This window comes from Papio anubis, chromosome X, assembly GCF_008728515.1.
Source record: "Papio anubis isolate 15944 chromosome X, Panubis1.0, whole genome shotgun sequence".
In the NCBI taxonomy this organism is placed as follows: Eukaryota; Metazoa; Chordata; class Mammalia; order Primates; family Cercopithecidae; genus Papio; species Papio anubis.
In genome coordinates this window covers 9,525,713-9,535,552 of record NC_044996.1, presented here as the reverse complement: position 1 = coordinate 9,535,552, position 9,840 = coordinate 9,525,713, and the positions used below count along the sequence as shown (strand labels likewise).

At 43.0% G+C, this 9,840-nt stretch overlaps 1 pseudogene; it reads left to right on the top strand.

Annotated features, from left to right (window-relative positions):
* Positions 1-555: 555 nt before the first annotated feature.
* LOC101003859 lies at positions 556-2,601 on the top strand (annotated as a pseudogene).
* Positions 2,602-9,840: the final 7,239 nt, after the last annotated feature.

Genomic DNA, 9,840 nt, shown 5'->3' with positions numbered 1-9,840 from the left:
AAACTTGAACAGACCATTTTCAGTAATGAAAGCCCGGGACCCAGTAGCCTCACTGTTGAATTCCACCAAACATTTAAAGAAGAACTAACACCAATCCTACTCAAATTATTCCCAAAAAATAGAGGAAGAGAAAATACTTTCAAATGCATTTTGTAAGGTCAGTATTACACTGATACTAAAACTAGACAAAGACACATCAAAAATTAATACATAAATAAACTACAAACCAATACTTCTGATACATATGGATGCAAAAATCCTCAACAAAATACTAGCAAACATAATTCGATAATACATTAAAAACATCACTAATCATGACCAACTGGGATTTATCTTTGTGATACATGGATGGCTCACCATATGTAAATCAATCAATGTGATACATCATATCAGCAGAATGAAGGAGAAAAACCATATGATTATGTAAATTGAGGCTGAAAAATTATTTGATAGAATTTAACATCCATTCATGATTAAGAAAAAAAAAAAAACCAAAAGACTGGGAATAAAAGTAACATACCTCGACTATGTCAACATGGTGGCACCCAGGTCCTAATTTGGTTTCCTGTGGTTACGAAAAGAGCCCGGTTTACCGAGGTGCAGTCCCCAGGGCTGCCGAATCAGCAGCGATGGAGAGCGGCACCGGGCCCTGCGGAGAAGAGTGCCCACGTGAAGTCCAGCAGATGACAGTCACTGAGGGGGCTGCCAAAATCCCAGCGCCAACGAGGTCTTTTATAATCTGGTGCAGGAATTCAATCGGAACCTGACACGTGCTGTGATCATCGAGTTTGCTCGCATTCAGCTTGGGGCCAAAGGAATCCAGATCAAGGTGCCAGGAGAGAAGGATACGCAAAAGGTGGTCCTGGACTCATTAAAGCAAGAGGAAGAAAAGGCTGAACTGAAAGAGAGTGAAAATCTGGCCTCAGAAGACCAACCTCGCACAGCGGCGGTGAGGGAGATCTGTGAGGAAGGCCTGCATGTGCTGGAAGGCCTGGCAGCTTCAAGCCTATGTTCCATTCGATTTGCCGTAGAGGTGCCTGGGCTCAGATCTGTGGTTGCAAACGATGCCTCCGCCCGGGCTATGGATCTCATACGCCGGCATGTGCAGCTCAATGATATGGCCCACCTGGTACAGCCCAGCCAAGTAGATGCCCGGATGCTGATGTACCAGCACCAGAGGGTGTCAGAGAGGTTCGACGTCATCCATCTGGAGCCCTGTGGCAGCCCTGGCCCCTTCACGGATGCAGCTGTGCAGGCTGTGAGTGAAGGAGAGTTGCTGTGCGTGACCTGCACGGACATGGCGGTGCTGGCGGGGAACAGCGGGGAGACTGTTACAGCAAATACGGTACCATGGCCCTCAAGAGCCGGGCCTGTCACAAGATGGCCCTGAGAATCCTCTTGCACAGCCTGAACCTCTGCGCCAACCGTTACCAGCGCTTCGTAGTGCCGCTGCTCAGCACAGCGCCAACTTCTACGTGCGTGTTTTTGTCCGTGTCTTCGCCGGCCAGCCCAAGGTTAAGCCCTCAGCCAGCAAGCAGGCGCTGGTGTTCCAGTGTGTGGGCTGCGGGGCCTTCCACCTTCAGCGACTCGGCAGAGCGTCAGGAGTTCCCCAGCGGCCGGGTCAAGTTCTCTGCAGCCTATGTTCCCGCCGTGACCCCGAGTGTGAACACTGTGGGCAGCGACACCAGCTTGGTTGCTCCATGTGGGCAGAGCCCATCCATGACCTGGATTTCGTGGGCTGTGTACTAGACGCTGTGCGCACTAACCCCAGCCGCTTCCACACCTCGGGGCGGATCCGAAGGGTCCTGAGCGTCATCACTGAGGAGCTTCCGGATATGCCTCTGTACTGCACCCTGGACCAGCAGAGCAGCACCATCCGCTGCAACATGCCCAGCCTCCTGTCCTTGCGGTCAGCCCTCCTCCACGCTCACTTCCGGGTCTCGCTCTCCCAGGCCGGTAATAAGGCTGTGAAGACGGATGCCCCCGCCTCCGCCCTCTGGAACATCATGCGCTGCTGGAAGAAGGAATGTCCAGTGAAACGGAGTGACTCTCAGAGACCAGCCCAGTGTTCCGCATTTTCAGTGTGGAGCCCAGGCTGCAGGCCAACTTCACCATCCGGGAAATTACCAACCCCAGCTCCCGCCAGCGAGGACCCAAGCGCTTCCGGGCCAACCCGGAAGCCAACTGGGGTCCCCATCCTCATGCCTGGCCAGGGAACAAGGCGGCCGGCAAAGCTATGGAGTAGAGACGCAGGCTGCTTCGGAACAAGCGGAAGGAGCCGCCAGAGGGCAGGGCCCAGCGAGCTGCCCTGCTCAAGACATTTCCTTGCAAAAGGTTTAAGGAGGACACCTGTCAACGCGGAGACCAGTGCTGCTAACTCCCGCAGCCCCCCGACACCCGGGGTCTCTGCTGATGCTGCCACTGACTGTCCAGAGACCTCCAGTTACAGCCCCCCTGGACCTGGGGCTGCCGCCAGGCCAGGCGTACACTGAACCAATAAAGAGATGTTGGCCGGGCGCTGCAGCTCAAGCCTGTAATCCCAGCACTTTGGGAGCCCGAGGCGGGCAGATCATGAGGTCAAGAGATCGAGACCATTCTGGCCAACATGGTGAAACCCCGTCTCTACTAAAAGTACAAAAAATTAGCTGGGCGTGGTGGCACGAGCCTGTAGTCCCAGCTACTGGGGAGGCTGAGGCAGGAGAATCGCTTGAACCCGGGAGGCAGAGGTTGCAGTTAGCCAAGATGAGGCCACTGCACTCCAGCCTGGCAACAGAGCGAGACTCCCTCTCAAAAAAAAAACAAAAAAACAAAAAAACAAAACCACAACAACAACAAAAAACAGAGATGTCACATAACCGTCTCCCGATAAAAATAAAAAAAAGAGAAGTAATATACCTCAACATAATAAAAGTCATGTATGACACCCACACCCACAGCTAGCATCACATTGAATGGGGAAAAGATGAAAGCCTTTCTTCTAAGATCTGGGACACAAAAAAGATGCCCACTTTCACCACTGTTATTTAACATAGATTTCAAGTCCCAGCCAGAGCCATCCAACAAGAGAAAGAAACACAGGGCATCCAAATTGGAAAGGAAGAAGTCAAATTATTTTTGTTTGCAGATGATATAATCTTAAATTTGGAAAAATCTAAAGACACCACAAAATAACTTAGAATTATTAAACAAATTCAGTAAAATTACAGACACAATATCAATATACAGACATTTCCAGGTCATTGGTCTAAGCAAAAATGTATTGAGTAATACCTCACAAACACAGGTAACCAAAGCAAAAGTGGACACATGGTATCACATGAAGTTAAAAAGCGTCCACATAGCAAAGGATACAATCAACAAAGTGAAGAGTCAACCCACAGAACTGGAGAAAATATCTGCAAACTTCCCAAACTCAAACAACTCCATGGAGAAAAAAACTAATAATTCTATCCCAAAATTCCAAAATGGGCAAAAGATGTGAAAATACATTGCTGAAAAGAAGACATACAAATGGCAACAGGCATAAGAAAAGGTGTTTAACATCATTGATCATCAGAGAAATGCAAATCAAAACTACAATGAGATATAATCTCATCCCAGTGTAAAATGGCTTATATATAAAAACAGGCAATAACAAATGTTGTGAGGAAGTGGAAAAAAGGGAATCCTCATACACTGTTGTTGGAAATGTAAATTAATACAACCACTTTGGAGAATAGTATGGAAGTTCTTCTAAAAACTAAAAATAGAGCTACTGAATGATGCAGCAATCTCACTACTGTGTACATACCCAAAAGAAAGGAAAGCAGTATATTGCAGAGATATCTGCACTACTTTACTTCTTGTAGCACTGTTCACAGTAGCCAAGATTTGGAAGAAATCTGTGTCCACTGGGTAAAGAAAACATGGTACACATACACAATGGAGTACAATGCAGCCATAAAAAGGAATGGGATCCAGTAACTGCAATAACATGGATGGAACTGGAGGTTATTCTGTTAAATGAAATAAGCAAGGAACAGAAAGACAATCATTGCATGCTTTCACTTATTTGTGTAACCTAAAAATCAAAACAATTGAACTCATGGAGATAGAGAGTAGAGGAATGGTTATCAGAGCTGCAAAGTGTAGGTGGGGGGGTGTGAGGGGGAGGTAAGGATTGCTAATGGATACAAAAAAATAGAAAGAATGAATAAAACCTACTATTTGATCTCTCAACAGGGTGACTATAGTCAATAATAATGTAATTACACATTTTAAAATAACTGAAAGTATATAATTAGATGTTTTGTTACACAAAGGATAAATGCTTGAAGAGATGGATACCCTATTTTCCATCATGTAATACTTGAACCAAAGTATCTCATGTGCCCCATAAATATACACACCTACCATGTACCCACAAAAATTTAAAATAAAATTTTTAAATAAAAAGGAGAAATGTGACGTATAATATATATTATGTGATATATAGATCCACAAGTTTGCTAGGGGCTGGTGGTGGTTTGAGCTCTCTGATACTCATTAGTCTTTGATGTTTGGACTGGTAGTCCCTTTCCTCAGGAGCTTTAATCAAAACAATGTCCTCTCTCATCACTCTAGCCAGGAACTGTGAAGCTAAGTAAGGCCAAATCAATCTCCCTGCCCTTAATCTTGTATGTATTTCTAAGTGTGAACTGCCTACTACTATTTAATAGTCCTGTAGGATAAGTCTGATATCAGAATTTAGGCTGCATTTCATCCTTGTTCCAGTTGGAACTTTTTATGATTTCCCTCTCCCCTCCAACCTTAACCTCATCTCCTTTCCCCTCTCCTCTCTTTTCATCCCCTCTCTTGTACATATATACTACACACACACACACACACACACACATAAACACACACACACACACACACACACACACACGGATTGGGTTAGATAAATTCCAAGTTTATCTCCTGAGGAAATTTTGAACTAACTTGTCAACAAGTAGGAACATGGTATCTGTACAAGTCATAAAGAGTTAAAATAAATGCTAACTGCCTTAATAATAGCTACTAGTCAATGGTCACTTATTTACCTATTAATTGTCAAATATTCTCCTTATAATCTCTTATTTAGCACTCATAATAGTAATGCAGAATAGCTATTTTGATCAATTTTATAGATAAGCAGTTTGGAAATATTAATTAACTTGTTCAAAGTCATAAAGCTAGTGAAGTACTGAGCCAGATTTTAAACTTAGTTCTATATGATTGCAAAATTTACAACCTTTCAACTGAGCCACTTCACTTTAATAGTTACAAGGCACTTATATATTTTCATTAGGTGCAACTTATTGCTTATGTATTGTTCTATGGAGCAAAGTTATTATTGGTCTTATTTTCCCAATAAGAAAATGAAAGTTCAGAGAATGTATATGGTTTTCCAAAATTTATCTAACTAGTACTGGTAGCACTAGGGCCTGAACCCAGGGCTTCAGGCTCCTGGGCCAGGTCCTTTCCTACTACCCACTACTTCCTCTTGAGTAATGAAATTGTTAACATAGTGTTGAAACAGGGCACATTGCACAGATAATACCTAATTAAAGAATTTGGAGCATATTTTGCAAATGGTAGGGGGTCATAAGCTTTTGAGTATTGGAAGGGCTTCCTTATAATCTTGCTTTAAGAAGATGAACTGGATAGCACTGGACATAGAAATGGAAGCATTGGGCAGACACTAGAGTCCAGGAGAGCAACAGTAGTTTAATTTTTTTTTATTTGCACTATAGCAGGCGTATTTATCCATTTTATTCACTGATGTACTATCAATGCTTAGCCCAGTGCCTTATACACAAGAAGCAATGCATATTCATTAAATGAATTTAGAATTTTGGCATTGAAGGAAAATTGAGAGTTTAGTCTAATCCGTTCACTTTATCAGTGAGGTAAATGAGATCCAAAGGAGCTGAGGTTTCACAGCCATCTTCTGATAAACACTAGAACACATTCTTTAAACAAAGAATTCTTTCCACTCAGCAATACTATCCAGCACTAATATGTTTAAAATGGAATTCATGTAAACTTTTCAGGCATTACAGTAATCAAAGAGTCATTTTATTACTACAAATGTACACATTTGATGCCATATAATATTTTCTTCTCAATTTCTGCAAAACTTCCCCAAGCAAAAACCCTAAATTTTCAATCTCAATGTGCAGATAAAAAAGTTGCTAGTTACGAATCCAAATAAATGTATATAAAAGAATGTATAGGAAGCATCCATGTAGAGAGAATGATTTGAAATGCATATGAGAATGGGTGAGAGTCCTTATATTTGAGCACTCAGGACCTAATTAAGGTATTTTCAGAATTACAATATACCTATAATTCCTCCATAATTTTATTATCATTCTGAAAATGTCTATGTTGCATTTTGTCCCAACTTTACTTCTTTAGAATAAAATAGACTTTGCCCAGATATTCATGTAAAAGTAAAACACGTTCTGGACATATTCAATTTTCATGCACCCAACATATGCATCTCTGACCTACCCAAAGAATCTTTGATAAATATGAGGTAGATCTGTACCTTACATAGAGTGTTAAACTTTCTTTTAAACTATATGAATGCCAAAGGTTCTAGGTTGAGAGAACAGCTAAAGTCTTGCTAAGCTGGACATAAAACGATTTATGGAATATTTTAAAACTAGCATTGATTTTTATTTCAAATATTCAGTGACTGAGACGTGGCTAATATGATTTCATATAATTGGCCTTGGTTGGGCTGACACCTCATAACTACCAACCACCCAACACAAGCACACACACACACACACACACACACAGCCACACACACACACAACCTTGAAAGGCCTAATCAGAGCAGTGTACTGTACAAGAGATTGGAACTTGGTCACCCACTCCACCCTTCCCTGCTGCTAATAGCCAGGCAGGCAATGCTAGCTAGAGCTTCTGGCCCAGTGGTCTCACTTTTGTGTGAACTCAGCTGTAGACACAACTTCCTGTTGTCCTGGGAAACACCAGGATGGCAGCCCTGTTCAGGAAAAAACATAAAGTTTAATCTATTCATAAAATTCCATATACTCTGCTTAGATTGGAACTTCCACTATGCCCAGAGAAGGTAACTTATTTTATCATATTTCGGTTCAACCTCATATTGTCCCAGACTCTTCTGTTTTAAAATTTAGTTTTACATTGGGGTCCATCAAGGCAGCGAGGGAACACAGACAGCAGAGAGGAGCGAAGCCGGGCACCAGCCTGTCTGGGCTCAGAACAGAGCCAGGAGAACCTCTCCCAACACCTCAGGAGTGGGAACCCCCAGGGTAATTCACGCTCTCCACAGGGAACTGTGCAAGACTGGGAATGGAAAAATATCCCTGCCCCCTGCACCACCGCCAGTACTCCACCACGCTTCTAGACTGAGGCAGAGAGCCACCTGGACATTTTGCAGTGGCAATGCTCAAGTCCAAGGGGACCTCTACAAGCTTTGGGGCCCAGAGAAGACCAGCACTTGCACCACAGTTCCATAGAGGTTGGAGTTGTGGCACCTGGGAGCAGTAGGTTGCTCCAGTCCCCCTTGGCAGCTGAGGCTTGGCACCAGCTTCTGGTCCAGCAGTCCTGCCTCAGCCCAAACTCTGCCACCCACTCCACCCTGCCCTACCGCTAGTAGCCAGGCAGGCAATGCTAGCTAGAGCTTCTAGCCCAGTGGTCTCAGTTTTGTGCAAACTCAGTTGTACCGCACAACTTCCTGTTGTCCTGAGAAACACCAGGATGGCAGAACATGTGAACCCGCCCACCCCACCACTGGTATCCAGGTGGGCAACACCTGCTAGAACCTTCAGCCTCAGTGGCCCTGCTTCCGTGTGAACTCAGCTGGAGGGCACAGCTTCTTGTTGTCTCTAGAAGCATCCAGATGGCAGGGTGTGTGACTCCATACATCCCTGCCACTGATAGCCAGGCGGGCAAAGCCTGCTTGAGATTTTGTCACAGCAACCCTGCTTCAATGTGAACTCAACTAGAGGGCTTTCCCAGGAAACACCCAGACAACATGGAGGCCATTCCCGCTCACTCTCACTGCTGGTAACCTGGTGAACCATGCCTGCTAGAGCTTCTGGCCCAGTAGTCCTTTTTCTGCCTGAATTTTTGTCCGGGGACACAGCCTCCTGTTACCCTGGAAACATGCAGATGGAAGGACAGGCAACTCCACCCATCCCCACCTTTTGCAGCCAGATAGGCTACACCTACTAGTGCTTCTAACCCAGCAATCCCACTTCTGCTTGAAACTCTGTGGGATATTTCCCCACGAAGCACGTGGAAAGCAGATTAAGGCTGACCAGGCAAGAATACAGTTTATCTGCTAACTGCAGCCCATGCCTGAGGGAGCCCCATGGACAAGAACACCCAACAAAAGAAATGCCGTTATGGAGAGAGTAATTGGAGGGAACTCCTCCAAGACCTAGAAGTGGAGTAGAGGCCAGTCAACTGAACCCACCTTATACCATAATAAAAGCCTCAAGGGCATCAAAGAGAAAAAAAAGCAAAAAAAAAAAAAAAAAAAAAAAAAAAAGTTCAAAGGACAGCAATGTCAAAGAATGAAGATACAACAACCCACACAAATTAAAAAGGATCAGTGCAAGAACTCTGGCAACTCAAAAAGCCACAGTGTCTTCTTACCTTCAAACAACTGTACTAATTCCCCAGCAATGGTTCTTAACCATGCTGAAATGACTGAAATGTCAGATATGAGATTCAGAATGTGGATCTAAGATTATTAATATACAGTAGATAGTCAAAATTCAATCCAAGAATTCTAGTGATTACAATAAAACAATACAAGAGGTGATAAACCAAACGGCCATTATAATAATGAGACAAACCAATCTAATAGACCTGAAGCGCACACTAGAAGAATTTCATAATGTTATTCCAAGTATTAACATCAGAATTGGTCAGCCTGAGGAAAGAATCTCAGAGCTTGAAGATTGGTTCTCCAAAATAACTCAATCAGACAAAATGAAGAAGTAAACAATAAAGAAGAATGAACAAAACCTCTGAGAAATATAGGATTATGTAAACAGATCAAATCTATGACTCATTTGCATCCCTGAAAGAGAGGTAGAGAAACCAAGAAACTTGGAAAACATATTTCAGGATATCATTCATGAAAATTTCCCTTAACCTCACTAGAGAACCCAACATTCAAATTCAGGAAATGCAGAGAGCCCCTGCTAAATAGTACACAAGAAGAACATCCCCAAGACACATAGTCATCAGATTCTCCAAGGTCAAAATTAAAGAAAAAAAATGACAAAGACAGCTAGAGAGAACGGGAAGGTCACCCACAAAGGGAACCCCATCAGGCTAACCACAGACCTGTACATAGACATCTACAGAACTCTCCATCCCAAAATAACAGAATATATATTATTCTTATCTGCACATTCACATACTCTAAAATAGACCACACAATCAGACATAAAACAATCAAGTACTGAAATTGCTGGGTCAAATGGTATTTCTATCTTTAGGTCTTTGAGGAATTACCAACTGTCTTCCACAATGGTTGAACTAATTTGCACTCCCACTAACAATGTATACCTTTTTTTCCACAACCCCACCAGCATCTCTTATTTTTTTGACTTTCTTATAATAGCCTTTCTTACTGGTATAAGATGGTATCTCACTGTGGTTTTGATTTGCATTTCTCTAATGATCAGTGGTGTTGAGTTTTTTTTCCTATAATTGTTGCCTGCATGTATGTCTTCTTTTGAAAAGTCTCTGTTCATGTTTTTTGTCCACTTTTGAATGGAGTTGTTTGTTTTTTACTTGTACATTTGTTTAGGTTTCTTATAAAGG